A 27,173-nucleotide genomic window follows, 5' to 3' on the forward strand; every position below is an offset into this window, starting at 1 on the left:
ACAGGCTCACGCATCCTGTGGATCAGGCACAGAAGATAATGCCTACCATTACTTCAAACAATGAATTTTCTGCCCCTGCACCCGAAGGCTGTGCCTCATAAGAGCGTTTAGGATCAGGTAGGCTCTTAGCCCTTGTGGTAGATTGCACCCTAATGCAAAATCTGTCACCGTCATTCTAGGAGAAACTACACTTCAAAGACAAGTAGCTCAATTTAAAAAAGAAAAATAGATGTTTCTCTGAGTATAACGGAGTCCTGAAGATCTTTAAATGCTTAGATATCATCTTTTCTAAAATTTACCATGGCAATGTCAGATGCCCAGGGCCACAGGTTAATAGACTACTTACATGAGTTAGGCAAGCAGCATTTGTCCCACAGACTACAAAGTTGAGGTTGGCATGCTGCTGGCAAGCTATTAAACAATTTAAGACCAGCTGGGGTTCCAAAGCCAGCATTGTTTATACCAATTTTAAAGAGAGCATTAGGCAGAAAATGTTAAAGATGCTGTTCTCTATTTTATTGTGTCTTTTTATGGATATAGGTATAAAGGAAGGGAGGGTAGTGTGGCTAAGTAACTACTGAAGGCTTGCCAGATTTGAAAGATTATGTATAAAAGAGCATGGATAGTACATATATCCATTTTTATTACTATCATGACCTCAGATCCCCTTCCACAAATTTGCCCACTTGCATCCCAAAAGATGTTCCTCCCTGTCTACAAAAGCAAGTAGTTCCTGGCACTGCCGAAGAATGGAGCCTGCCTTTCTTGTTGCTCAGTGACATATAAGATGCCCAGATCCTTTATACGGTGAAAATATGGAATACATCATTCCAGAAGTGCTCTCAAAGTACAGTCATCCAAACCACCCTTTGATGTGTGCCAGTGCTATGTATTTAAAATATTCCAAGTTGTAAAAACTATGCAACCACTGCAACAGTGCTTATGAACAGAAGAATTTGAGGGGAAAAATCATACGCATATGTGACTTCCTTCTTTGGCACTAGAATCAAAGATTGAAAGGTCAGCACCTCTTAAGGCTGTTAAAGTGGTAGTGTCAAGAACATCAGCCTGTAGACGGTATTCAGGCATTTCCCATGAATCCAAAGCCTCCTTCTCTGAAGCAGACGATTATTTGTGTGGGAATAGCATAGCATATCAACACTTGCACGGGTACATCTAATGTCCTGAGCTTGCAATGAGCTCCATGCAAGTGCAAGAGCCCCCACCTGCACAGAGCTCATTGCAGGATTGGGGCCTAAGTTAGCTATATGAAAACTCGGCTTAACTTGGTGCCTAGCTGTTTACGGTCATTGCTTAGAATGAATGCACACAGCCTGCTGTACAGAACACGCATGTGAAGTAAACAAATTTCCTGTACATAGGTGCTGGAACTAGGGCTGCTGACGGTGCCGCTGCACCATTGGCTTGAAATGGATTCCATCATATCCAGGGTTTCCTGTTTGGTTCAGTGGCTCTCAGCGCCCTCCACCCCCATAAACACTGTTCTTTGAAACTGGAGCACTGAGCTGGAGAAGGCATTTAGTATTTCACATCTGATGCTTGCAAGTTACTGTAGCGCTTAGAGCAACACTATAAGGAGAAGGGGGGAAAGTCCATAGTTTTGAGCCATTAAATTCTTTGGTGGATGTCCGATACTATTAAAGATCCATTGGCACTTTCAGAAAAAAAACCAGGATAACCCCAGTGTTACTAGCCAGTATTGCTTTTCTCAACATAAACCAGGGTCTACTTTTCCAGAGAGCGAGAGAGCTACTACTGAGCATCTCATGGCTGCTTCATTTGCCTCTGCAGTCATCACACTGCTAGTATCTCATTTACTTCTTTGTAAGTAGCTTTGAGCTGTGCCAAGTAGGAAAGGAGCTAAACAAAACCAAAGTCTATTCTCCCCTAGCCTCGTTAACATTCAGAGCCAAATACTGCCCCTTAGCTATACATGTGCAGCTCTCCCTGTAGCCATTGGATCTCTTGGGCATGTATCTGAGAGCAGAACATGGACCTTGATGTTTTAGAATTGCTCATATAGTGGAAAAAAATGCTTTCACCTTGGAGCAATCATACTAAAATTCCTGTATCGTACTGCAGCAGTTCTAAGCCCCTTCGTGTTCAAAACAACAGTTCTATAGCCATGAAGGGCCTGTAAAGGTTACTTGCCATTAAAAAGAAAATTTTCCCTACCAAGGGTGCCTTAAAATATTCCACTACAGGAATAAACTTTTCAGACTTTAAAACAAATTCAATATATTGGAGTACCTAGTGATCTATATTTTTTTGTCAGTGACGCAAGGCTTTATTTACAAAACCCATACTTTAGCAAGGAGCTTTCATGGATGAAAAGTGACCCTGGTGTTGTGATGAATAGAGCACGGCAGTGTAAATGAGAAAAACAAGTGGAAACCCCACCTGGCTGAGCTTCACTGAAGATTTCCCAATGGGAATTGTACTGGGAGGTGGGTTTTTCCCCTGTTCTTTGTGTTTAACCCACAGCATTCACTATATTTATTAATCTTACACTGGTTTTGAATGTATAGGGATATTAAGCGACCATATGTACAGTTAAGTAACCACTGCCCATTCTTCAATGCTGTAGCTTTGACATAAAATAGTCTAATCTTAGATCCTTTAAAAACATTTAAATTGTTCACCAAAAATTCCTAACACACATCCCCCATTTTTATGCTATAACTTGTTTTGTGTATATTTTCTGGTTTTAAATGAGCCAAACGCCGAATCCCATTTTTACCAACTATATAGTTTTGAGGGCAAAAATAAAAGAAGCACAGCAAAGCCTTCTAATTCAAAAGATGCTAATGTCAAATGTTCACATGTGTGTAAATAATTCATTGTATTCTTGCTAACAAGTCAAGTTTTTTGCCCATTCATTGCTTGGTGACCTCCAGGGTCAGCTGCGCTATGAGAAATGGAAACATTTAGGATTCTATCTTGCTAGCCCATAACTAATTTATAGCTTTGCATGGCATCAGGTGCAAAGATTCAGCATCCAATTTATCACCACAGGCAGTTCCAGCTATAAGAGACAGTCTAGATATTCTGCAGAAATACATGCAGAACCTTAATAAGATAAACAAACAGCAGTACCCCTTTGGAGTGCATATCTTCCAAATTCATAGACACACACCAAGCTACAGAATGTCTCTTGTACTGATGTGGAAAGACTGTAAAACCCTCTAATGATCTCCTACAGAAAAGAGAGAGAATTAAAGCACATTTTTCACACTGAACAGTATCGCACAGCTGGTGGGCTCTTTCCTGGTCTGTTTTTTTTACAACTCATAGAACTCTTGATTTTTTCCCCTTTCCCAATTCAACAATACTTTAGTAATATTATTTCAATTCCCAGATCTCTAGAAGTTGACTATCACATATACATAACATATAGTATAGTGTTAAGAATCAGACACATGACTAGAATACAACTAACATACAGAGAAAAGAGCCTATCTTTCCATTTTCTCTATAGGGTGAATAATTTTTATATACACCCAATTTAATAGAAGTGTTGCTGATCACCCATAATGCAGTTCAAATCTCTGTGCCTTCATTTCACCAAACCCAGATCTTCTCTCCCAGTGTATCTCAAAGATAGGATCCAGAAAGCATTTTTGATAAGGGGAAAGAGATTTATCTTCAAAAGTGTAGTGATCTGATCATTGCACTAGGAGAAAAGCACTCCCGAGTTCTGATCCTGGTTCTGTAAATGACACCCTCTGTGGTCCCTGAGCAAATCATTGAACTCCTCCGCCTTCCATTTCCTCCTGGGTAAAGTGGGGGTACATCATGTGGACTAGTTAATATTTGAAAAGCAGTATGGAAGCGCTAATTAATTAGAATTATTAACCAAGGACTCTCAGCTCTAGAGATGACTTTCTACTGTGATTTACCAGTTTAATGGCTTTTAGAACACAATGCACAATAACTTTTAAAATATGTTTTTCCCTAATGAGGATTGTGACCGGCTGGGGGAATTATTTTTCAATGACCCCTGGGAGAGGCACAAATGTGTTTCTTTTTTATCAGTTGCTGGCAATACTTGTAGTTGTCTGATTGGGTGAATTTACAGAATTTAAAACAGCTATGATGATGGAGACAATATACATTTAAAAATAAAAGTAAAAAATTCCCATTGAAGTTAATGCAACTTCTGTGGTTGGAATTCCCACATTTGGCATATAATTCAGCTCTCCCATGTGTTTGCTTTTTTCCAACTAAGTAAAAAACTATAATTTCCATGTTTATTTCCTTCCCCACCCCCCCAAAAAAAAGATTTAGTTAGAGAGAAAAAGATGGGGAAGAAAATTTACAGCAATTTGGATGATATGAAACAACAACAAAGATGACAACTGGAACATCTTACATATTAATAAGGAGATTTTGTTTATGATAGTGCACTAAACATCTGGAACAGTGTAATGTAAATCTGCTGCTGGTGAAATGTCTTTACAGGAGCACATTATATTAATGTCATGTAAATGACCAGAACCTAAAACCGTTTGGCCCTGGGTAGTCTCCAATTATTCAACATAATATTGTTCATTCATTTTGACACATGGCATTTCTACATCTTGGGAAGAAACTGCTCTTAGACTGCTTCATCCCTGTTTTGGCTTGTTCCTTTTGTTGGCTGCATTAATCTCCAAGAGTCAAAACCCTCAGAAAAAATAGTGCACTAAAACTGATGAAAATAGACCACTGGAAATTAGATTTGTATATGGGAAATTAGCTTATAAAAGTACATATTTCTTGCTGTTAACATGTTACATAATTGAAATTTACTACTTCAAGTGCTTGTACTATTACAAAAGTTTGGCAATTTGTTGGGAGTCTCTCAGTGTTATGTTAATTTTAAAGCAATCTGTCAGCAATGTGGTTTAGTAATAATAATTGAAATTGTCATTAGCTGTCCATGAAAAACAGATGATTCAAGTCTCATATCAGATGGAGAGAAATACAGTAACATGAGTGGAAAGGCTGAATAATAATAATGGGGCTGTCTAATAAAAACACTAGAGAGAGTAAGTAGAGGTGACAAAGGTGACTTCAGAGGGTAGGACAGAATTCCAGTTTGGATAAAGTGTTGCAATGTGCAGAGTGCCCAATTCAAAAGTTCCTTCTAGATTTAGAGATAGTAAAGGTTTCCAAAGATATTCCCTACACTTAAAACACAGAATACCATCAAGACCACAGAATACCTCCGGAACCAGAAGGAACTGCTTAGGTGTGTCCAAACTATGTAGCTGTGTTCTATGATAAAAGTATTTTAAGAGTTTCATATCTTTACCCATTTTAATAGACATTTTCACTACCAGTGTGGTATCTGTGGCACCTAGATCCCCAGTGATTCTACAAATGCTTACATTAGAATAGAGTAAGAAATAATGGTAGTAACTCAGATACTGCAGTATAGCAATTGTCGATAATGTCGATCTTTTTTAAATGGTGACCACTGTATATTGAATACATATGTTAATTACTTTTTTCTTTTGGCTTGAGAGCAGCCAGTTCTTGTTTATTTGAAACCTATTGCTGAAAATTGCCTTAAAGGCACGTAAGGGAGTTAGGCACCCATACCCTTAAAATCCTCTTATCCTAAAAGACTGTAGGACTTAACAGGTTTTTAAATGACAGGTTTCAGAGTAGCAGCTGTGTTAGTCGGTATCCGCAAAAAGAAAAGGAGGACTTGTGGCACCTTAGAGACTAACAAATTTATTTGAGCATAAGCTTTCGTGAGCTACAGCTCACGTCATCGGATGCAACATTTTAAAATGTTATCCTTCCCTATAATAAGTCTATAAACGAATGCTATTTCTTTCATTGGTTTCTTTAAATTCCTGTGATTCTCAATCAATTGATGATAGATAACATATTCTCAAATAAAGTAAAATTGATTTTATCACTGCCTATTCAGAACACTTCCCAGTAGTGGTTCATCTGATGAGGAAAAGAGTTGTTTAAAATTGGAGGAATAGTGACTAGGAGTAGTAAGACCGAATCAAACAAAGGAAATTATAAGTTAAATATTAATAAAAGAATTCTTGACAGTGAGCTCTATTAGACTTGTGACAGTTTCTCAAGAGGAGTGGGAGATAGCCCATTAATGAAGCATGTAAGAAACAATACAGTGCAGGTCAGGACAAAGAAGCTGAAAAGATGTGAAGAACAATACTGCATTGCAGAGGAACAGATTGAGGAGACTTCATGGGTCATTTTCATCAATAATTTCTATGATCTGCACTGGCAGGTAATATAATTTATAACTTCTAGACATTTCTAGCTACAAGGATGTCTAGATGGAGACATAAGAAACCTCTTCCTTTATTTTCTGATTCATCTCCCAAATAAAACTTCTCCTTTTTGTCTGTCTGAGTTGATAGTGTCATTCCCCTGGCTGGAAGGCCAGAGTAGTATTTGAATAGAGCATGCAAACGGCACTCCCTGTGTGGACTGTCTGATACAAAGAGTGGCTTTAAACCTTTCATCTTAGAACCCAAACAGACAGTCATTATGATGTTCCCAAGGGCAGTGAGAAGTATAAGGTCACAGATTGCTCTGAGTTCTAACCGAAAATGTCAGTTCCAAATGACAAATATGGAACACAACAGATGTTTCCTTTTTGTCACCTCCAGTTGTTCTTCCACCCACAGCCATGAAGGCAAGAAGAGGTGGAAGCTGCACAGAATGAACATATTTACCTTCCCCTTACATTTTGCTTTGTAATGTTGGAGTAGCATCAATATATGCAGTATAAGTAGCTCCTGGTTTTAAAATTAAAATATAACTTCCTCCCTTCACCCAGAGAAAACAAATATTTCTGATTTGGGCTTTTGCTTTTTTAATATACACAGAATCCTTTCCCAGATTTACACACATTTTACAGTGTGAAAAAATATTCAGCAAGGAGTTGAAGCAGGGAAAATTTCGAAACATCTATTTTCACTCAGAGCTCATCTTCAGAAGCATGGGCTTTGAAAATGTCTAATTCAGGGACATTTTAAAAATACATATGTAAATATACATATAATTATGTATATAAAACTCAATCTACAATCCTAAAATTACCCCCAAAATTAACAACAGACAAAACAAAAACGTCATTCCAGTGTTTCTATTCACAAAATATCATGGTAGATACTAATAGCCCAGGTGAAGTCTAGCTCAGCAGAGTACTCAAATACAAAGGCAGACTCAAATTGTGCTCGTCCTGATTTCTTACAGTCTCCTGTGGAGAGATTCCTGTGGCTGTAGGCATGTGGAATTAATTAATTAGATAAAACCATCCCAAAACCCTTAAAAAAACCAACAAGGTTTAGAGAGCATGTCACTTGGTGAGATTTATTTTCTTACCATTTGTTCTAAGTCAGAAGATCTATTGTATCCTTTTGCTGAACTTCATTTTGATATGTCTATTATTTAATTACCTGGTTCAATTTAACAGTGGGCTGAGGTCTATCCTCTGATACAAGTGAGAGACCAGGCATCTCCTAATAATGATACTGTGCTGCCCCAGGTGCTCTATGTGAGGTTGAGTAGTTTTTAACTAACTTCCCTTATAAAACCAATTATTAAGGTCTTAGCTTTAACAACAACACTGAGAATCGGCTTTTAAGGAACCTGCATTTGCTCTGGAAAAATTCTCAGAGTGATAACCACCACTGCAGCATACTGGGATTGTAGCTAATTAATATATTGACTGAGTCTATGCTAATCATGCTCCATCAAACTCAGCTGGATTAGCATGTAAATTGATAAACTCTGTTCTGCAATTGCCCTACCATCTGAGGTCTAATTACTGATAGACGTAAAACAAACAGTAACTGGATTTATATTTTAGAATGTTTAATTGTGGAAATAAATGTTTGGCATGCACACCCATGCAAAAATAGTGAGGTGGGAAACTTACACACCCATGCACACCCATGCAAAAATAGTGAGGTGGGAAACTTACACACACAAGAGTCTTAAGAGCTCAGCAAATGGACTCCAAATAAGTGGAAAATCCAAGAGTAGCAGCACCAATTGAGAACAAGAAGTACAAGGGGTAAACCAGGGCAAAGAAAGCAGTGGCAGGCAACTTCCATTGTATTTACAGTGGACAAGCAAGCTACCCTGTAGAGCAGTAAGTACTCCACATACTGCACTAGTATGCTAAGAACATATTCCTCCCCATACCCAACCTACGCATGCTAATATTTCTGCAGAAATAAGTCTGCAGGTGATATTTTCAAAAGTACTCAACAGTGGCCTAATGCTCCCACTGATGTCAATGGTAAAACTCCCTTTGACTCCAATGGAACTGGGTTATGCCAATGTTGGATATCCCACCTTGCATGTTTGGGAAGGAGAGGACTCAGTCCTCCTGCTGAACATATCAGAGGGTGGCATAACAGTCATTTTATGACTATTCAGCTCTCGAATAGGATCATCATACCTGACATATTTATGTCTAATGGTAATATGAAACCAGGAAACGCAATGGACCCGATTCAAATCTCATTTATACTGCTGTAAATCAGGAGTTGCTCCACGGACGTCAACAGTGTAAAACCACAGTAAAAGAGGGCAGAATGAGACCGTGTGTGAGGATGTAACAGAGAGAGAGAGAGAGAATACCAGTATAGACATGTCCTCTCTCTCACTCTACAGTTGTTATCTTTGCAGTCTATTCCAACTGGTTTTAGTCAGCATTTTGGGGTGGGGGAGGCCTTTTGGGGGTTATTAATACAAGATACAGTTCTAGCATTTTGGAAATAATTCTTCAAACTGTAGGGGGGAACCTCAACCACTACTATAAAATAAAAATAATTAACGCACTCCTAAATTTAGACAAACCCCTCTGCATGAGCACTACACCCTGGGCTGCAGAGCTACAAATCAAGGCTGGTGATAGACACAAATGCATAACATATGAAAAAGTGTGTTCTATGCCTGCTTGAGTCAGGCTAAATAAAGATATGCATCTTGTATTCCCTGCAGTAAGAATGAGTTCCAGAGGTGAGGGCCAGCCACAGAGAATTCTATGAGCCACTTCCTGTAAGCTTTTCCTTGAGCATGCCTCCCTAACAATGCAAGCATGGATGTCTAGAGGTGATAAATGGTGGGTAAGCATGACTAGGTCAATATCTGAGATAGATTATATGTTACTATCCCTTAGCTAGCTGAAGATCAAGAAGATATGTCAAGCCATCACTATCAGCTGGATGTCCATAAAACGCAAATGAGTTCTGTAAGATCCCAAATTGTAAAAATACCTTGACAATTGGTTGACTGACACCAATCAATGGGCACTGTGGATGTAAAAGTAATGCCAGATCAGAGTGTTAACTGAGTACAGGTATTTCTTTTGTACTCTTCCCTCTAGTAATTTATATATATATATATATATATATATATATGGCTCTACTTTCTTTCTAAACTTAACCAATTGTTTTTAAATGTACCAGACACTCTTGACCAAATTCTTCTCTCATCTACACTGGTATATCATTTGACTATTCAATTTCAAAACTATAGTAAGTAAGTCACAGACTGTTTTTGATATGTATTAACATCATCTAACCACAGAATTCCCCATATCAAACTTTCCCCCAATTCATCTTATTCTTAAAACTAAAATGGAAATTAAACCTTACACAAGAAATAAAGTTCATCCTGCTATTTGGTGCTCTGAGTGATAAAAATCCTCCTGAATGTCTGTAGGAAAACGTCGTTGTTGACACAACAACCATGATAGGGACTAAAATAACTTATTTTTTACATTTTTCTTTCCAAAACACCCTAAGGCACTAATCAACATTATAAATTATTGACCACTTACTTCTAAGCATTGTCAAAACTACTGACTTCCAAACTTCCCTCTTCTAACCACAAAACAGGTTTATTATAAATATTTTTAAAAGGCTTTTGCAGGGCCAAAACCTTATGCAGTCTTTGGTCCCCTAGTCTCGTTGCATCCAGTGGTTTCCTAGCCTTCTTCTTGTATCTTTACTGACCACAGCTGGCATCTGCACAGCAACTCTTGAACGGAGACAGTCTTTTGCCCATGCCTTGAACTACATGCTCCAGGTACAATATCGTGTAACTTCCTTTTGGGTCTCCTTGGAGGGAGCAGAAGTTCATTTTCCTTGTTTCCTTGGGCAGACCACAGTGCTGTTACAGAGGTGCTAGTGATGGTGGGAGAGCTGGTGAAAGTAGCTTAGAGGTATTTTTACCAGTGTGCCTCTGATAGTCTATACTGGGGGAGGGATAGCTCAGTGGTTTGAGCATTGGCCTGCTAAACCCAGGGTTGTGAGTTCAATCCTTGAGGGGTCAATTTAGAGATCTGGGGCAAAAATTGGGGATTGGTCCTGCTTTGAATATGGGGGTTGGACTAGATGACCTCCTGAGGTCCTTTCCGACCCTGATATTCTATGATTATGTTCACCACTTTTACAAGACTATGATAAATTTTGTACAAAGTATGACTTGTGAGGTATCATTTGAAATGTCATAATCTGCTGAACATTATTGTCCTCGTAAAATGTGTATCACTATTGTATGTGAAGTTACAAAATTCTACTGTATACCATTGTTATAACATGCTCAAAGGTTAAGAAAATCGGGCCCAAACCAGTTTTGGCAAACACCCAGAGCTATCTCCAGCTAAGCAGCCATTTTCCAATAACGAGAAGATGGGAATGAGAAATTTACATTTCATCAAAGGCATGGTTTCAACCTCACGTCCACAAGAGACTATCTGTCTCCTGCACCCCAGCTGGAGGGTAATCAGCAAAGTGGCGAGAGAATGAGAGACAATGGCCTCCAAATCACCTCTTTCTCTCCTCATCTCTATTCACGACAGCTACAACACTCGAAAGACAAAGGAAGCACCATTGAACTGGGAGAGGAGAGGTCCTAGCTGAGAGGCTTTTCAGCTAGTACTGGCTGGTGTAAGCTTATGGTGAGAAAAACCTTTTGCACTTAGTTTGTTAAGTTAGGCATTTAGTTTGCATTTTATCTTTTTATTTCTTTTGTAACCAATCTGGACTTTTATGCCTTAATACTTGTAGTCACTTAAAGTCTCTTTTCTTTCTGTAGTTAATAAACTTGTTTCATTGTTTTATCTAAACAGTGTTTTTGGTTTAAAGTGTGTGGGGAAACTCCATTTGGGATAACAAAGCTGGTGCATATCATTTTCCTTAGATGGAATGTCGGACTTTATATGAGCTTTCATTGTTCAACAAGGTGTTAGGCAATAAAAGATGCACATTTATGGGAGAAGGTTTTGGATTAGAGAATCTGCAGGTATTCCTCTGCAGTGTAATTTATAAGTTGTTAGCTAGTAGCACTAAATACCGTGTATTTGAGAGCAAGTTGCATGCTGGAGGCTGTGTAATTAACTGACCGGGAGTGGCTGCTCACCAGTAAAACAGTGTAAAAGGCATTCCAGGTTGGAGAACTGAGGAATAACAGCTATGCAACAGTCCAGAATGTACTGTGAGGAATGTCACAATGCCGTCTAACACGTTTCTGATCATAATATGGCTCACAAAGCCTCAGCCTACTCCCTAGCCTCAATAGCTACCACTGGACAAGCTTCACCTGTACAGAAAAATTCTTACAGATTTTCCCAATATAGACAAGGCCTGACTGACAGGCTGTCCCTTAGCTTCCTGGTCTTAGCGCTGAAGTATCTCAGAGATCCGCTTTCTTCATGGAAGTAAAAGCACCCCATTCTATTTTTCTCTTTGAAGTTCTCTGTAGTAGAGAGAACTTCAAAAGTTCTTATGTACCTACATAGATGACAGTTAATAATGTAAAAAAGCTTGGTCAGACTAAGACACGTTTTCAAGCTAATAGCTCTTTTCCCCTAGGAAATCATTGGTGGCCTTTCCCTGAAGTGTCAGACAAAAGATCATTAACATTTCAATCCTGGTCTCAATAGAGGTTATGTTTATACATTAAGTCCACATGTCTCAATAATTCCATTCTGTATCAAATATGAGTTCTAGACAGTGTCCAGTCTGTTCTATCATCTATGCAAAGCTTTAACCTGCCATGAATTTTCATAGTCAAGCTGTTAAATCCTGAACATTTACAATGGCAATGGTGATATCTTCCTAAAGGACACAGAAATGTCATATAAAGGATGCTCACCACATCTAATTACAAAGGATTGTTAGTTGTACGCATGGGTGCACACACACACACACAAATAAACATTTTCCAAGATGGTGAGGCATGATATTTAGTCACACAACATGCATACAGATTAATGTGAGTTGTGTGGCTAAATCCACTCATCAGCTCTGAAAACCTCAACCATAAGTTATACCGTCTCAGAGACTTTAAATTCCACCAATCCTGTGGCTGATCACCTACTCAGCAAGGTAGTTTTCATCAAGTTACACTGGGTTCCTGTAAAAAAGACAGTATAGAACATCTGGCAGTTTTAAAGTTCCAGGACCATATCTGTCAAGTACCAAAAAGAATAATTGACAATCATATAGGAAGCTGCCACAATGGAGCTCTGATAATAGATAATTAGAGAATATAGCCCGCATTTGAATGGATGACAAAATAAAAGATTGAAAATTACTATAAATTAGTTCTATTAAAAAGAATGATTAATGCAATTGCTGACCATTTTCAGATGCAATTTAAAAAAAAACATTACTATGTGATAGAATTGACTTTACAGCAATATTCAAAGTCTCTTGTTTTGTTACATGAGCAACTGGGGGTGTATTCCCTAATTCTTACCCTATTCCATCCGACTGGACCTCTGGTGGATTAGTGCTTGTAAAATGGCAACTTCCCATGAGAGACCAGATGCTAGACTTGGATAATGAAAGCACACCTTCTTTACAGGATATTTAGCATGAGATATGATGACGTGGGAGTCTGGTGGTTATTTTTAGAAGGATTGGAAACCATGAGCTGCAAGGACTTTTCCCACACATGTTCTCTGTGCTCATAAACATAGCAAGTACTTTAAATTACACAACCACATTCCTATGTAAAATACAGGACGATAAACATAACAGGTCTGGCAAAACAACATTACCTTTCACCTAGCATTGGATCCCACCCCCTTTTCTAAGCAATAACTGCCAATAATGTATACACAGAAAAAAATAGATATTTTTGTATTGTGATATGATGATGAACTAGCCAGAGTATAGGCTCAAACAGATAATTTTATGTCTCTTTTTGCTGGGGCCAACTAACTCAGTGCAGTTACATTACCTCCAGTGTGGATAGAAATAGCAGATAATGTGGTTCACTTTGGTCAATGTTATCACATTTTCTCTTCCAAGGGAATTTTGCAGACCTACGCATATTTGGGAAGAATGACAACAAAGCCTCATTTTTACTTTCATACATTAAAGAATGCTGCTGAGTTATGAAAACTAATGAACAGAGTTTGAACAGTGCTATAGCAGAGAACCAAGGAGACATAGTAACTGTTCACTTTGATTGGTTCCTTCATGACTGGGGTATTGATACTGAAAACGTTTACTCACACAAGTAGTCACACTGAAATCAGTGGTGTGAAAATAATAAACAGTGTATATTGCTCTACAGTCCGGAGTTTAACTACTTTTCCATCTTTAGAACCACAGCCAGAAGCCTAACCTGATGTGTCAGTTTGCTGAAAACAGATCCTGATGCCAAAAGATAATGAATCTAACCATTTGGCAGAACTGAGAGTTATTGCTAGGAGTTGGGAGGGGTAAGGACTCCAATGGTAGGTGATAAGACTATACTAATTTAACTTCTGTCCTCCTAGAGAGTAGCCCTAAGTTACACTGCTAACCCTGGGGTCACAGTATCTAGTGTGGAACGCAAAGAGATAGAAGAATTATGTTTCCCTTGCTGCCAAAATTGTTAGTATTCTAAAGGTAAAGTTGCAAAATGTGCTCCATCTTTTAGCATTTCCCTGTAATGGTGAAGTCAAAAGTCTACAAAACTCTGATATTCAGCCAGTGAGCTTGACATTCATTGGGCTCCCATGACAGATTCCATCAATGTCTATTTTAATAGATGTTTATGTTTCAAAGCCATAAAGAAAAGAAAAGTAACGGCTCACTTCCTAATCCAGTTCATTAATGATTAGGAAACTGATCCGCCAAACTTTTACTCACACTTGTAACCACATTAAGATGAGTGGGCCGGCTCCATTAGTAAGAGCTAACCTTGTGAGTATGGTTTTGCAGGATTGGGCATTAGCACTTCGTTACTTAATAAGAGTGGGATCTGTAACTGGAACAACAGCTAAGTGTGTAAAGTGTATAGAATCTACACATTCTTTCAAGGAGGTCTGATTATGATGCAGTTATCAGTTTTGTTTCAGCAGCAACAGATTAGTAAATCATTGTATACAGACATCCATAGGCTATAGCTACAAAGGACCATTTTAGCAAATCATTCAGAACTCAATAGGGGAACTGGGAATAAAGAAATGAATAACTGTAAAAAAAAGACCAACACTGCTTGAAAAACTAACATACTATGTCATGGACCAAGTTTCTGGTTCTCTGTCAATCACTCCTATAACTGGTGTCAATCATTCTCCAGTTCCCTTGTCTGTGATTTTTGACTGACCACAAAAGAAACTTTTGTTTGTAATTATGGACTTTGCAATTCATCTGAGTCACAGGAAGGATTTTCATAGCTTGCCTGTGGACTAGGCATGGTATGCCCCAAGCTGTGTTCACATATCCTCAAGTAATTCAAGATAAAGTTTCCCACGATGATATGAAAGGAAATAAAAGATGCAGACAAACACAAGTCACTATTCTGAAAATAATGTGTGGGGCAGGGGGAGGGAATGGACAGCTAATTTTTTTTCAAATGAGAATCTGAAAACTGCCTCTTTGAGAGGGTGTAATTAGACTATATGTGAATCTGAATACTTTGATTCCTCTGAGAGATTCCTTATTTTTTCTATTTAGCCTTGTATTTATCGTCTTACATTATCCACAAGCACTTTGGTAAGAATAAGTGTCTAATATTAATGTCCTTGCTGAGGATTTATTTGCAATTTCTTTTTAAACTAAACTAAAATAATCCCCCATCCCTCCCTCCCCCGCCCCATTTATTTAATTTATTTATTTATTTTGTATTTCTCATTTTCACCTTCCTTACAGAAATTTATTTCCTTTTATTTTGTTGTCAGAGCAAGTGTCCCCTGTTGTCTAGGTTGACCATGTGAGAAGGAAGACTAATATATGTTCCTCACGCAAAACCCAGGAGAGGTTTGGAATTAACCCAGAAAAGTGAGAAATCTGATAACATCAATGAAGAACAAACATCTCAAATTTAGCATTTAGGTGAAAGCTTTTCCCCCCAAATTAGCTTTCTATAAATTCAAACATTACTGAAGAGCTGAGTTCCTTTTATATATTTATTTTTACTAGCTTTGCAGAAAGAGAGGCGAAAACAACTTTGATTAAAAAATAGCAAAGATATTCAATGGAAACTGGTCCCTTTGCTGTAAACAGTACCTCTTTGCAAACTAAGCAGCTGTACAAAGAAGAGACAATGCAGGGTGTCCCCAGCATCATTAACCAACTTCCCTTCCTCTTGAAACAATCACTTGAATAAAGCAATTACAACAACATCATGGAACAGTAGAACAAGGGGGAAAAAATAACCTTACCAGCTTCTCCTACAGTATACAGCTGAAAAGAAAACAAAACCCCAGCTGCTGTATCACATGCAATTGGTCTCCCAGAATGAATTGACTGAAAGAACTCTGAAAGGCTAAAGTCTTTCGTACCCTGTGTTTAGTTTCTCCTCAGCTCCCTCTCTCCGAATCTCCTCACAAAGCCATTCTCCTATTCCCTAATCCTCACACAGGAAAAAGCACACACAAAATGACTTCAGCAGAAACCATTCTCCTGGGGGGTGGTGAGGAAAGAGATTCTGCTGGCATTCAACCATTGCAGTATGTTAATCCTCAGAGAGGGTATCCAAATAAACTCGCCTACACAGTGTGGTCATTTGGACATCAGGCACCAAATGCCATACAAAGAGTGCTTCTTGACAAGGCATAAAAAAGAGTGCATCTCCATTCATCAACATCTTAGCTACTAATTTCTGAAATAAATACACCCCTTGATACTTCTAAGGGTTTCCTGTTTACATCTCAGTTAAAGTATATTAAAGAATTAGTCTTTTTTTTTTTAAAAAAATTAGCTACCTGAACTTCCTAAGGCTGCTAATGGGCCTAATTTTTGTTTATTTATTTTTCAAATAAAGATCCTGGAAATAAATCTAAAGGTTTAAAAAAAAAAAGATAACAAAGATGAAGTTAAAAAAAACCTAACAAATAAGATCCAAAATATATTAGGAATTACAGAAATCAATGGTGAGTTATTAAAAACATCTACGGCTCCCTGAAATAAGAGCTACAAGCAGAAAAAACTATTATGTGAAGTTTACTTTGGACAAAGACTTCTAACTACATGTACAAAGCGCCAATATTTGGTTTTCCCAGATAATGCACCTTGAAGTTATGCCATAAAAATCAAATCTCATCCTCAGCAAATTCTTCATAGTTAACGAAGTCTTTAGAGCTTTGTTCAAAAACATTGTTGTTTCAATTGGAAACATAAGCTTTACCTGTCCATCTCTCTCTGAAGCTCAGAAATGAACAGCTGCCACAAAACAAAACGAAAGATGTGGAAAAGCAGATGGTACAATTCCACTTCTTAAATGTCGGTTGTTAGCCTTCTAGTAATAATTGATAAGGACACTTCCCCCATGCTTGTTCCCTGACTCAGCAGCATGCCATTTGTGCCTTTCAGACAAAATAAATAGACTTCAGACCACCAGCTTCACACACACTAACACTTACCAATGCTATTTCAACCTTACACAGGCGTACTTTGTTCCTCTGTGACCCTGTACAGAAACCTGAGGTGACGGTTTGATGGATGAGGTTCTCTGTTCACAATATAGGTTGTGACTTCATTAGCTATGTTCCCACTCCTCACCCCACCCCCCCGCCCCATCCCCCATTATGATTTATCTAGGGCAAAACAAAAACAAAAAGCTACTACACACAAAACAATTTTAACAATGAAAATGAAGCAAAACCTGTATAGCAAAGGCTGAGACTTTCTTTTGCTACCTCACCAAAGTTGCGAGGGTTTGTTTGGTTTTTGTTTTTTCTAAATTTTTCTGGGTTTGTTGTGGAAAAGGCTGTGGGAGTAAGAGGTGACTAGGGAGACATTACAAAGAGAAGGGCTAGTGTCAGTAGCACACAGCAAAGCTTATTTTGGCCCACAAAAACAGCATGCTCAGCCAGGAAGGAAAGAATTTTTTTGTTTCCATGTACCATCAAGGGCACTTGAACTATGACCTTTGTCAATTTCTCCTAACTACTAATTTAATGGCTTTACCAGGAACCTTGGACAGTTGTGTACTTCACTAAGGCCCCCATCCTGTAACAGAATTTGTGAGGCAAACTCCTGCGCCATACAAAGTCCCAGTATGGGACTGCTTATTATTATTAAAATGTAACTGTAAAATATCAGAGGAACAATATGTACTAAAATGTACTTTAGTGTCACCCTACTATTTCAAGCACAGATTCCACACTAAAATGAACTTTTAACATTATAGTTAACTAAGTTATTTGATTTACAGCTTTCACAGATTTTTTTACCTCACTGATCACCCATTTCTACATTTCAAGCTCTCATGCAGCATCATTGCCTCACAGAATCAACTATTCGTAAAATAGATATGGAATTGCAGTTTGGTTTTAGAACCATAAGATACAGGAGTGTTGCATCTGTGCCAAGTCTAAAGTCAGCAGCAAAATGATATGCATTTCTCCACTGGTCTCTGAGCGCTGTCACCTTTTCAGTGAAATAGATGAGACACTTCCATTCCAATAAATTCTCTATAATTTTGGGGTCAAGCATGCAAATACTTAACCTTTTAATGTTACTCAAGTGAAGGAGAAACCCAATTAATTTTAGTGGGACTGCTCATTTCTATCTACGTGTCTGTCTAACTGTGGTACTCATATATGGCCATTCTGATCGGACTGTAGCACACTAGTCTGTAATGTTGTTGTTACAATATTCCTGTGAGGTAGGGAAGTGCTATTAGCTCCCATTTTACAGATGCGGGACCTGAGACACAGTGAGTTTATTTGACTTTCCCAAGGCCACATAGAAAATCTGTGTCAGGGCAGGGAATTAAACCCAGGTCTCCAGAGACCTGAGCTCACGTCCTAAATAAGAGGTCATCCATCCCAATATAGCTCACATTTGGTTATACTATTTCAAGAATTATTTACAAAACCAAATATTAGCAAAACTGGTTGAGCATTGACTGTCCATTACCCAGACCATATTGTTGACCACCTAAGTCATATGGTATTATTTCTGTTCCCTGATGGCATGACCTAAACTTTGTAAAAATGAGTCTTTTTCAGTCACAAGTTAGGCACAAACTTTTGTAACATTTAGATTATTCTATTGGTATGAAGACAAAACAAGCTTTTCAAAGTCACTCTGATAACATTTCTAGTGAAAACATTTATTCAGGTGAGTATTCCTGATTTTGCTTTCTCAAGTTCTAACAAACAGAAACTTGTTCACACAAATGTTCAAAGACAATCAAATATAAGGCGTGATTAATACCAGCAAAGCAAAATTGGTGGGTTTTATATAATATATCTTATATTTATATGTTTTGTTTCATTCACATAGCTCTATGTGAGTGAAACTCATCCCTGTGTGGAGGATCAGCACCAGAGCTATGCACTACATACAGTTAAGTCCCACCCATTTTGAGAGCTTAAAGGGGACTTAAGCAGTACAGGGCCTTTGCGCTGACTCTTAAGGGGTGAATTTCACCGTTTATGAAGATGGCTTTCAGAAGTTGCACTTGTGAACCATTTCTCTCTCTATGACAGCTTTTGAACTGCTCTCATTGGTTTCAGGATCTCTGACATCAGGATCTGGGAACCTGCTGTCTCTAAAGAAGGAAATGTCCCAAATGTTTTTAAAACTATAGGTACAGCAACTTAAGAACCCAGTTTTGCCAACTTCAAGAGATCAAAAATGAGCCAGACCCCTCCCAAAAAATCATGAAACTGGCCCCCAAATGAGATTTTTAAAAAAAGTTATATTGTGTTTTTAGCTCAAGTGTCTGGATTTTTTAACTCCCCCTGCCCATCCCCAGGGTGTGTGCATGAATCATAGAATATAGAATATCAGGGTTGGAAGGGACCTCAGGAGGTCATCTAGTCCAACCGCTTGCTCAAAGCAGGACCAATCCCCAACTAAATCATCCAGCTAGGGCTTTGTCAAGCCTGACCTTTAAAACCTCAAAGGAAGGCGATTCCACCACCTACCTAGATAAAGCATTCCAGTGCTTCACCACCCTCCTAGTGAAAAAGTTTTTCCTAATATCCAACCTAAACCTCCCCCACTGCAACTTGAGACCATTACTCCTTGTTCTGTCATCTGCTACCACTGAAAACAGGCTAGATCCATCCTCTTTGGAACCCCCTTTAAGGTAGTTGAAAGCAGCTATCAAATCCCCCCCATTCTTCTCTTCCACAGACTAAACAATCCCAGTTCCCTCAGCCTCTCCTCATAAGTCATGTGTTCCAGTCCCCTAATCATTTTTGTTGCCCTCCGCTGGACGCTTTCCAATTTTTCCACATCCTTCTTGAAGTAGGGGGCCCAAAACTGTACACAGTACTCCAGATGAGGCCTCACCAATGTCGAATAGAGGGGAATGATCACATCCCTCAATCTGCTGGCAATGCCCCTACTTATACAGCCCAAAATGCCATTAGCCTTCTTGGCAACAAGGACCCACTGTTGACTCATATCCAGCTTCTCGTCCACTGTAACCCCTAGGTCCTTTTCTACAGAACTGCTGCCTAACCATTTGGTCCCTAGTCTATACTGGTGCATGGGATTCTTCCGTCCTACATGCAAGACTCTGCACTTGTCCTTGTTGAACCTCATCAGGTTTCTTTTGGCCCAATCCTCTAATTTGTCTAGGTCCCTCTGGATCCTATCCCTATCCTCCAGCGTATCTACCACTCCTCCCAGTTTAGCGTCATCTGCAAACTTGCTGAGTGTGCAGTCCACGCCATCCTCCAGATCATTAATGAAGATATTGAACAAAATCATCCCCAGGACCGACCCTTGGGGCACTCCGCTTGATACCGGCTGCCAACTAGACATGGAGCCATTGATCATTACCCATTGAGCCTGATGCTCTGGCCAGCTCTCTATCCACTTTATAGTCCATTCATCCAGCCCATACTTCTTCAACTTGCTGGCAAGAATACTGTGGGAGACGGGATCAAAAGCTTTGCTAAAGTCAAGGAATAACATGTCCACTGGTTCCCCCTCATCCACAGAGCCAGTTATCGCATCATAGAAGGCAATTAGATTAGTCAGGCATCAGCCCCCACCTTCCTCACTTCAGCCCCCCTGCAGCTCCCAGGCCATAGTTCAGCCCCCCCAGCCTCACCCCTGATCCTCTTAGGGTTCTTCACCCTCCCCAGCCATGGCGGGGATTGGGGGGACTGCGGGGTGGGTCCTCTCTCCTACTTCCCAGGCTGACAGGGGAACATTGGCTTCCCAGGGCTGACAGCGTAGCCACGGCTGAAAAAAAATAATCCTGACAATTGAGAATTCTATCAAGATCATGAGTCAGGATTAATGATACTTAGAAATCGTGTTTCTCGCGATTAATTCACAAGAGTTGGCATGTGTGAGAACCATTTTTATTGCCTATAACTAACAGTTTTCCTACTATCCAGGATGTAATCAGGAATTACAGTATAGCTGGGATTACAGTGGAAAGAGCTGTAGGCATCACATAGAAAGTACCTTTCAAGTGTGAAAATGAACAGGCTCCAGCTCATCTCAAAATGTCAGCCACTCTTGGAAGCAGAAGCAGGTTATAAAATTATTCCCACAATAAAAATAAAACACACCAATCAAAAGTAACACACAAGAACTGGAGAGTCTCTGTTTGGAGCAGAATATAAACTTTCATACTGATTCACACGAAGAGGCCTGGTCAGAAACAAGGTTGGAATTTTGGGAAATGTTGACAAAGTGGACATTCTGCTGATATAATTTCTCTTTTACTTACTCAAAATTAAATCCTTGTTTATCCTTATCCTATCTAAAACACCTGATTGGCATAGTACTGACTTCCTTCTGTGTTTCTTGGATTAATAAGAAAAAACAAAGCAAGGTCATTTTGGACATAATTCTGCATTTTTAATAGTAATCCTAAATGTATTTCAAATCCCTAAGCAGAACAGAGTATGTAATTGCACTGGAAATGATTCTAGCAAAACTAAACATGAAAGGACACTAAGCTCTTTGAGGATCTGTGATGTGACTGATTAGATTAGCCTAGCACAGCGACACTTCTGTTGCCGATCTACTCTTGGGAAAAAAATTCCAATTCTAGAACACAATGTGGAGACAGAGGCAAAAGAGGCAGTTAACATTAGAAACAATAAAAACAAAGAAAAACGTATACTAAACCTCTAATATTTACATTCAGCATTATTATTTATGTGCTAGTGAGTGAATGAACAAAGACAATGCTTTGTCCTCACGACCATTAATAATATCTCTCCAAGATGAGTAGTTGATAGAGTTAGTCACAACTAAGCCTTTGTTGCTTGAAAAATCCCATATACTAATGAATAGCTTCCTACATTTGTCAAAATTGTTCTTCAGGGCTATTATATAAAAGCAGTTAATGATGGCGTAGGCTCTGATCCTGCAAGGAGCTGTATGGGGTGGATGCCTGCATCCATGTGGAGGCCTGCTGAAGTCATTGGAGCTCTGCACGAAGCCAGTTGCAAGATCAGAGCCCTATGCAAATAAGGAAAGAAGCAAATTGTAACAAATCCATACACACCAAGGATTTCATCGATGTTACTACATTGCACAATAAAAGGGACTCAAAACTTCTCAGCAATAAAGAGGATAGCAGAGGACTCTACTACATAAGAGAGATTATCCTTTCTGTTAACTATTAGCAGCGTAGCATCCATGACCTACATGTGGAGCAGTTCTGATTCCATCCAATAAAGGGCAGTGGTAAACATACTCCCTAGCCTGTTCATTACAGAACTGTGGTAACTTTGGATTTTCTCAGAATGGTTTCAGTCTGGGGGACAGCCCTACGCCAAGCTATGATGCTTTCTTTATTTGCCTAAATGCCTATAGTGCCTAAATGCCACTTCATCATCCCCTTTTTAAAAAATCCTCAATAAATTTTACAATTAGGTTTCCCCCTGAAACAATCACTAAAGTAACTCAGACAGTCTGAAAGTATGAAGCCCAAAAAAATCAGGGAATTGTAACTGGCTCCCTGAAAGTATTACACAATCTCCTCAAACTGTGCAGATCTTGGGGCAGAAGACAGCTGGGATTCAAGCAAAATTGGCCTTCTGTACTCTAATCTCCCGTTGATTTTTTTCTTGACAGTTTTAGAATAATTTTATCTACTGATACAGTGTCATTTTTTATATTTTTCCATTGCCAGTTCATTTTGGCACATTAAAAACATGCAGAAGCCACATGGAACAGCCAAATTTCAGATCTAAAGATAAGAGGTCAAAGAGATTATAATTTGATTTCAATTCAGTACTGTCAAAAAAGCAATGATTTACAAACTAAGTTTTTGCTTTAGGTAAAGTACAGATGGAGTACAAATCCATGGAAGGTCCATATTTTGGAAATGTTAGAGATTTTCAAACATCTTTTCATTCAGGCCAGCTCCTTATTTTTCTCAATAAGCACTGAAAATGTACCATTTGTAAATAAAGTGTGGATGATGCAGACCCAATCAGTGCTTAATTTGCATAAATGTTCTGGTGATGTTTTCAGTTACATATCATGGGTAATGCCCTCTGAGAAAGAAGCGAGAAGGGAGAGTAGAGGAGTAGAATTAGAGAGAAGAGAGAGCTGGTGAGAGTCAGACAGAAATAGGGAAATAGGAAGAGTAAAAGGAGAGGGAGAGATGGTATAGAGCAAAAAAAGAAAGAACTGAGATGAAGAGAAAATGAGAGTAAGAAACACACAAGATTGTGATATTACTTAGCATTAGTAAGAGAAAAAAAGACTCACTCCAGCAAGAACTCTGTGATAGTCAATTATTTCAACTTTGCAACCATCTGTCCAATTATTTTCTTTGGTTTTGGTCCATATAGGTTCAACCAGTCCTCACTCCCAAATTTTGCTTTTAGTTTTTGACTTGGATGAACTCATATTTTCAAAGTAAAAGTCAACCAAAATGACTGAAGTTCAGCCGGTTTTGTATCAGGAGTTTGAGAGACTAAAAATATCTGTAGAATCTAATATCAAAGCATAATTCAGCCCAGGTTTGCGTGAATGGTTCTTGAATTTTAGTGAATGCAGCCTCAGTTTAAAGCTTATTTAAAAAAAAAGAAAACAGAATAGAAACAAGTCAACTTTCCTGCCATTGGTTACCATAGTGCTAGCTGGAGAGAGTGCTAGTTGCAATGGCAAGATCCCTAGCCCTGCTCCAGCCTCTTTAGATGTGACATGAAGTAGCTCTAAAAGCCCCACATTTAGCTGGGAGAAGATTCCTCCAGCACTGCCATAAGAATGTCTTCCAAGGACCGCCTCACAAATATAGCATAGAGTATGTGCTGGGGTGAGGTTGCAGGTGGAAGAGGCACATCAGGGATAGATTCTGGTCAGAGCTGCTGCCCATAGGCAGCCGGGGACAGGCTGCTGTAACCTAGACAGGCTCCCAGGACTGACTCAATTATTCTGATGATCGCAGACCAGGCCAGGATTAGGAGTGTGCAAAAGTGGCTTTAAACCACTTTAGTCCCTCCCACCCTCACCCTAGACTATGGATTCTGTACTATGCTTAGGCTGCATCTATGCTTGTGCACTTCCCTGGGTACTTATCCATGTATTGCTAGCAGGTGTTTCCCATATCCACACCAAGTGTCCACATATGCCAAGCTGGGCACGGGTACATGCTGTGCACAGGAATATACCTGTGTGCTGCACACACACTAATCCTTTTCAGTATGGCACAGTAGCACCACCCCTGAAATGGGAGTATCCCAGAGACCCTGGGAACTGCTGACACTGTGTGCGGCCTTCACACATTTGGCATCAGCAGCTCCTGGCCATCTCTCTGAACTATGTTGGAGATATGAAGCAAGTGTATGATGATGTGGTTCTGCTCCTGTCCAAAGCACAAATGCTCGTGTGGTTTAGCATCGGATACTGGGCAGAATCGGTCCATAAAAATTTGAGATGGTGAAGATGACTGACTCAGAAGGGGAATTAAAATCTGCAGTAGTCCCAAGGAAAGTGCTAAGTGCCAGGATTGCAATGGAATGCCCATGGGTGGACCACCATTTCTGATCCAGGAGAACCAGCATGGCGTGATGGGACCACATAGTTTTGGAAACTTGGGATGATGACCAGTGGCTCCAGAACTTCTGAATGGGGAAGCAGACCTTCACAGAGTTGTCTGAGCAGCTTGCAACAACCCTTCAGTGCCAGACCACTTGATTTCAGAAATCCATACCAGTACATAAGTGGGTGGCTATCACGCTTTGGAGCTATTAAGCCTTGGCATCTACTGATCAGTTGCAAACCAGTTCAGGGTTGGGAAACCAACCCACAAGGAACAGGCATACATTGAACAAAATGGGGTTTATAACGAGAAAAAATGAGCCAAAAACGGTTAAATTCACTGAGAAAAGTGGGCAAACCATGTCTATGGACATGTGGGGAGAGGGGAAGGGCCAGGAGAGAGAGGAGCAGGGAAATGGTTGCAGAATATTGTGCAGGGGTACAAACAGGAACATCTTCTGCATGGGTCTGGGAACAAACACAGGTTGGACAACAGGGAGGGGATCAGGCTCACTGTTCCCTCACTGAATCCTGGGAGGTGGGGTGGGTTCTCTGTGAGGGATTTCAGTGGATGAGGATGTGTTGGGCATCCAGCATGCTCCTTCCCATTGCGGAGCGGTGGGATTCACCACCTCAGCAGTAGGCTGTGTGCTAGCTAGAGAAGGAGTAGGTGAAGCCCATTCCCATACAGGAGCGGCAGGCCCCAAAAGTGTTCTATCACCAGTTGAATGAGGAACCGCATGATCCCCTTCTCTCTCTGCATGGACCCATTGCCTGCGCTGCCTCTCCACTGCAGGAATGCCTCATCCTACCTAGGAGCCCATTCCTCCCTTTCCCGGAGAAAGTCCAAGTGCTCTTGGCAGCTATCTATGCCAAGCAGCAGGTCTTCCTCTGCTACCTCTGTGGTGCTGCTACTGCCCAAGCACTGGAATGGTTTCCCTGTTGGCATTGGAATAGCCTACCAAGTCAAAGGCAAGGGTTGCATTCTATTTCACTTTTCCTTGACAGGTACCTAAATCCCCCCACACACATAACATAACTGTGCTGCCGAAGGCTACAATATTGGTAGTCTTTAGAATCCCGGGAATGCAAATGTTGCAGTCTCTTTCCTTCAGACTACTTATGCAGCCCACGAGGAAGGAGCAGAGGGTAAATATGGTAAGATACCTGCATTACTTTTATTTAAATGTTGTAATGTTTGCAGTCCATCAAGGGACTGCTTGGGGTGTGGTTTGGTTCCTTCAGGGATAATATTACCAGTCACCTTTTTTTTCTTTAAAGGCTGGCCACCACTTGGAGAACATAGCAGTTCTGAAGGTATTGGAATGGAAAAAAGAAATGTGCTTCCTAGTACCATGGCGGACACCTATGCCAAAGAGAAGTCTCTGCTAATGGTGACCCCTCTACCTATTGCTGAGTGGAAGGGTTTGGTGAGCTACGAAGATGAACCAAGCACATTTGCCCTGCCATTAAACCTGAAGAACCATCTTGAATTTCTGCTACACCAGAAATGTACTGAATTATATTTACAGGCCTGAGTGGCAATTCAAGAGGAAATTGACTATTCTAAGCTAGCAGATGGAGTTCCCCTGGAAGAGGACAGAAAACATCCACTCACCCCTAGGCCCTCCACATCACCAGATGATCCAGCCCGTGTCCAGCAAGCAGCACTGAAAGGGACATGGAACACAGAGAGTGACTCCAGAAGTGAATTTTCTTCCCTGAAGTTTTGGATTGCGCATGGCAATCGCCTCTCCCCGATAAGGGAAACAGCATTGTATTTATGCAACTGCCTAAGCGGATGCTTCACCCACCCCCCTGCTTCTCCCAGCTTTCATGACGGATGCCAGAGACTGGGAATGGTTCAAAATACTTGAAATAGTCACAGAGAGAATGGATTGCTTTGATTTTCCTCAGCAAACAAACTGTTCCCTTTCCCTTCCCTGACCTAGGTGAGCCTGCACTTAAGCCACCAACCACCCCTATTCCCATTCCACATGGCTCCCACTCATAAGATGAAGGAAAGACTAAGGGGACGGGAGTGGAGAGAGATGGTGTTGGGTATTTGCACAACCATAATTGTCATGACAAACTGTTCTTTCCCCCTGGGGCCCTTTCAAAATCCACCCGCGCCCTCCCTTCTCCAGGCCCCTTTTCACACAGCCCAGGGACTATCATTATCAGTGATGGTCAAGAAATGCCTAGAGACAGAGGCACAGTGACTGCTCATTACTAAATGTGTTATAGCTTCCACTATATGCTTTACAGCGGGTCATGGGATTTCAATAAAATTATTGATTTACAGCCATGTGTTGCTTCAGGACCATGTCAGGGTGCACCAGGGCTGGGAGCTTGCGTGTGGGGGGCGGGGAGGTGGCAGGCTGAGGCTTGTAGCACCAGAGCAAGAGGGAATATTGTCGGGGAGGGTGGGGCACCACTGTAAAAACTTACCAGCATCAGACGCTTGTTCCTACAGTGGTTCTGTGTTCTCAGGGCAAATGGGGGGATGGGCTTCCTGAACAGGTCTGCCAGATAGAGGTGCAGATTTACAAGCTCTTCTTCCTCTGTCTCCCTCAGGACTCCTTCTGGAACTTCCTCTGAGATCCCCGCTGCCTCCTTGGCTGCACCCTTCATTGGTATCCAGGCATACAATTAAAAGGGATGCCAATGAAGGGCACGGGCAAGGAGAGGGTAGAGAGTCACTTCAGGCGCCGTACCCACAGCCTTAGAGAGGAG

General features: G+C 40.2%; 1 protein-coding gene across 2 annotated transcripts in view; it reads right to left on the bottom strand.

Moving 5' to 3' along the window:
* The window catches only part of MID1 (midline 1), a 328,093-nt gene that overhangs the window by 210,846 nt on the left and 90,074 nt on the right, over nt 1–27,173 (bottom strand). Inside the window, exon 1 of one of the 2 annotated variants that reach the window (XM_078854057.1) lies at nt 15,797–15,884. The exons of the other annotated variant lie outside the window; for it this stretch is intronic. The gene's annotated coding sequence lies outside the window, so the exon portion shown is untranslated. Of the gene's footprint in view, nt 1–15,796; nt 15,885–27,173 lie in introns of those variants that run through there. 2 annotated transcript variants of the gene reach the window in all.

This window comes from Lepidochelys kempii, chromosome 1, assembly GCF_965140285.1.
Source record: "Lepidochelys kempii isolate rLepKem1 chromosome 1, rLepKem1.hap1, whole genome shotgun sequence".
In the NCBI taxonomy this organism is placed as follows: domain Eukaryota; kingdom Metazoa; phylum Chordata; order Testudines; family Cheloniidae; genus Lepidochelys; species Lepidochelys kempii.